Source organism: Echinops telfairi, unplaced genomic scaffold (genome assembly GCF_000313985.2).
Source record: "Echinops telfairi isolate 266 unplaced genomic scaffold, ASM31398v2 ScPeMD7_7469;HRSCAF=8507_1, whole genome shotgun sequence".
NCBI lineage: Eukaryota > Metazoa > Chordata > Mammalia > Afrosoricida > Tenrecidae > Echinops > Echinops telfairi.
In genome coordinates, this window is record NW_022111373.1 from 32529980 (window position 1) to 32534396 (window position 4417).

The following is a 4417-nucleotide window of genomic DNA, read 5'->3' on the forward strand; positions in this document are numbered from 1 at the left end:
TTCCTCCCAAGCTGTTCCTTGCCATACATTTCTGATCCAAAGTACATAAGCATCCAGAAAATATGGAACTTGTTGATCTGATCTTCTCACAAGGGAAACAAAGTTATAAAAAAGAAGAAATGATTACAATGAGACTATTGTGAGAAATTAAATATTTGTGGATTTACAGGGATGATTAGTTCCCCACCTCTCTGAACAACAATTTATTTTGTTATCTAAATGTTAGACTAGCACATGTGTTTTCCAGCAAATTTAACCCTGATATTAAAATAATTCAATAAGGCTCTTGAAAACTGAGGTGGCAGCAAGTACTGTGTTAGCACATACAAGTAAGGTGAACGATGCTGGCATGGCTGGGATAGAGCATGTGAGCATAAAACCTGGCAGCGAAAGGAGTAGAGAAGGCTAGCAGACCCTCAGTAATTCATAATAAGACGAACTGTTGACCTATAAAGAAACATTTGTTTAATTTCCTTCACACTTACATTATAGCTAGAAACCTACTATAAAACCATTAATTATTAAGATGTCCCACTTTAATGTATGTATAAAAATAGACTATGCTGACCACATTGTTTCGCCATCCTAAAAGGTGGTTTCCTCTCAGATGGAAGGAGATTATAATGTACTTAAGAAACACATAATATGTGGAGCTAGATTTCAGCCTCAATAGATTGTCCTGGGTGACTTCTTGTGGAGACATAGTTTTCCCATCTGTTAAGAGTAAAATAAAGCAATTACCTCATAGGTCTGTTGTGAGGATTTCATAAGATGAGGGACAGAAGTTAGCATCATTCTTTTCACTCCCTATGTCGACCCAGTAATGATATCTAGTAGATTGTTTGTATAATTAATATGTAAATGGTAAATCAGTAAGTCTTATGAAATTGATAAATATACTTCTATTTTGTGGCTAAAAATTACGCACAATTTACCATGCCCCATTTTATTAATATTACAAAGAGACAGTTTGGTTCCTATTCAAATGAAGATAAGATTTGAATTAGTGAAAGCTGAATTTTTCTAGCCAGATTGGTATGACGGATATCAAAAGACAGTGTTTTAATTAATTTTTAAAAATCTTTTAAAAGTAAATAGTATATGCAACATTTCCAGTGTTGAATCGACTATATGCAGTCAACTATGAAATATTGTGGATGAGGGGGATACAGAAAATAATCACATCTATAATTATACATTGATTTTCAAATATGCACCCTTCAAAATATCTATTTTTATAACAATATTTGAATTGTGCTTCTGAGTCTTAAAAATAGTCACTTCTCTATGAGACTAAGTTTACTAGCTAAATTTTCTGTGGAGAAAAAAAGCAGATAGTAGTGACAAGATTCCCAAGCATCCTCTTCCCTTTTGGATTTCTAATTCAAATTTGGAATTCTTTGCACCTCTCATTATAATATCTTTCTTTGCCTTCTCAAAGCTGCCCTTTGAAATCTGTTCAGTTCTTTTGCTTCATCATGTTTCCATACTATATATTCCATAGCAAGTTTGAGTGTCTTCTGACATCCATTTAGTATTTCCTTCCTTTCCTGTCTCTGTAATGACTTTTTGCTTCTATTATGATGTTCGTGATGTCATTCCACACCTTATTTAATGCATTCAATCTATTTGTGAGATGGTCTCTAAGTTCAGCTGGATATATTCAAGGCCATACTTTGGCTTTTATAGACTTGTGTCGGCTTTTCTCAACTTCACTTGAACTTGCTTATGAGCAATTGATTATCTATTCCATTATTGGCTCCTGGTCTTGTTCTTTTTTCTTTTTATTAAAAGATCATTTCACTGGGAGTTCTTACAGCTCTTATTACAATCCATACATCAACTGTATCAGGCATATCTGTATATATGTTGCCATCACTCTTTCTAGACATTTACTTGTTAAAAATATATTTTATTTTATTGGGGGCTCTTACAGCTCTTATCACAATCCATTCATATATCCATTGTGTCAAACACATCTGTACATATGTTGTCATCTTCTTTTTCAAAACATTCTTTCTACTTGAATCAGCTCCTCATTTTTCCGCCTCCCCCCGACCTGCTTTCCCACCCCCATGCCCCCTTGATAATTTATAAATTATTCTTTTATTTTTTTCATGTTTTACACCGAATGCTGTCTCATTTCACCCACTTTTCTGCTGTCTGTCCCCCTGGGATGAAGGCCATACATCAATCATTGTGATTGGTTCCCCCATACTCCCTCTCCCTTATTGGTCCTGAGGTGTTTATCTGTTCTGGATTCCCTGTGTTGTGAGCTCTTATCTGTACCAGTATACATGTTCTGTTCCAGTCAGATTGGTAAGATAGAATTGGGGTCATGGTAGTGGGGTGGGAGGAAGCATTAAAGAACTAGATTCGAGGAAGGTTGTGTGTTTCATTGGTGCTATGCTGCACCCTGATTAGCTCTTCTCTTCCTTGTGGCCATTCTGAACAGGACAGTGTCCAATTGACTACTGATGGGCTTTGCGTCTCCACTCTGCCTTCCCCTTCATTCCCATTGATATGCTTTTTGTTTGTATTGTTTTGGGTCTTTGATGGCTAATGCCTGATCCTATCAACACCTCATGATCACAGAGGCTGGTGTGCTTCTTCCATGTGGGCTTTGTGGCTCTTTGCTAGATAGCTGCTTGTTTACCATCAAGCCTTTAAGACCCCAGATGATATATCTTTTGATAGCTGGGTACCATCAGCTTTCTTCACCACATTTGCTTATGCACCCATTTGTCTTTCAGCAATCGTGTCAGGAAAGGTGAACATCACAGAGTGCCATGTTTGTAGAACATGTGTTGAGGGAGTACTTGATTGGAGGCCCAATGTCCACTTATTACTACTGTATAATACTTTATAAATAAATATATCTACGTAGCTCTAGTCCCTTGTCATTGTATATAATTGTATTTACATATATACATGCCTGTATTGAGACCTCTATATCTGTCCTATGCCTCCCAGTTCTTTCTTCTATTTCTTTTTACTTTCCTCCCATCCCATTATCATGTTTGGCCTTCATTTGGGTTTTGGTAATTCCTCTTGACTACGTTGCCCTTGATTGAGCCCTACCAAGCATCCTATGCCCTTCTCCCCATCAATTTTAGATCACTTATTCTTCCCTTGTCCATGGGTTTGTGGCATCCCCCTCCTTTTCCTCCATCTCTCCCTCTCCCCTGTCCCCCCGGAACCATTGGTCCCATTGTTCTCTCCTCCAGATTGTTCACCCTGCCTATCTTGTCCAGATAGACATGCATAGACAATAATATGTGCCAAAACAAAGCAGAGCAAAACATAACCAAGAAAAGAAGACAAAAATAAATCAACAACAGCTAATACAAAAAAAATAAGAAAAGAGAAAAAGAAAAACCAAGAGCAAAAACTGAAAAGCCCTCAAGTGGTTCCAAGTCTGTCTATTGACCTATAAGAGTGCTTTCCAGTCGAGTCTGCTGCGATGCCATGCCCTGGCCCCCAAATCCACCTTTGGCATTCCTCAGGGACTTCTTTGCTTTGCTCCCCTTGCTGCTCTTCTGTACACCTGTAGTGATCACCCCAGGGTGGTGGAGTCAGACCGGGCGCATCTCCCACACCGTGTCCCCGGTGCTGTCCTCCTTAGCACTATGTGTCAGTGAGGGACACATCGTCCTGTCTCATGATGGGGCCGGCCCTGTGGTCCTCTCTGTGCCTTGACTGCTCTGAGCCAGGATATTGTCCTCAGGGCTTGGTGGGCTGGGGTGTGTTCCACTCTCTTCTTCCCTCTTCATTTGCTCCTGTTCAGATACATCCCTCTTCATTTGCTCCTGTTCAGATGCACCCCACTTCCTGAGCTGATGCTTCAGTGCTGCCCTCTGAAATACATTCTTCTGGGGTATGGGGTGGGGGGTGCCATGTACTTTGAATTGGGGGCTGACCCCACTCACCTCTCTATTGGTTCCCTGGTTCATGCCTGTATGTTGCATTCACGGCTTGGCGTGCTATGTTGAATTCTGGTCCCCCTCTCCCTCTCCTGTGGAGATATAAACCACATCCTCCCCTTGAGTGGGTAGGTGCCCTGTCCCACCCCCCCTCTTTGTTTCCCTCCCTCCTTATTATTTGGCTGCTATATGTATCCCTGGGTTTGGCACCTGCCATAGTACCTGGACTTCACTGTGGGCATGTATATATTTAGTAGCTTTTCCTATATGTCTCTTTTGGCATTTTTTTTCTTTTTTGCTTACCTCAGTGGAATCATATTGTACTTGACCTTTCGTGCTTGGCTTACTTTGCTTAGCATAATTTCCTCCAGTTCTTCCCATGTGGTGGTGTACTTCATGCGTTCATCACTGCTTTTTAGGGATGTTTAGTACTCCATGGTATGTATGTACCAGAGTCTTTAAATCTGTTCATCTGTTGATGGAAATTTGGGTTG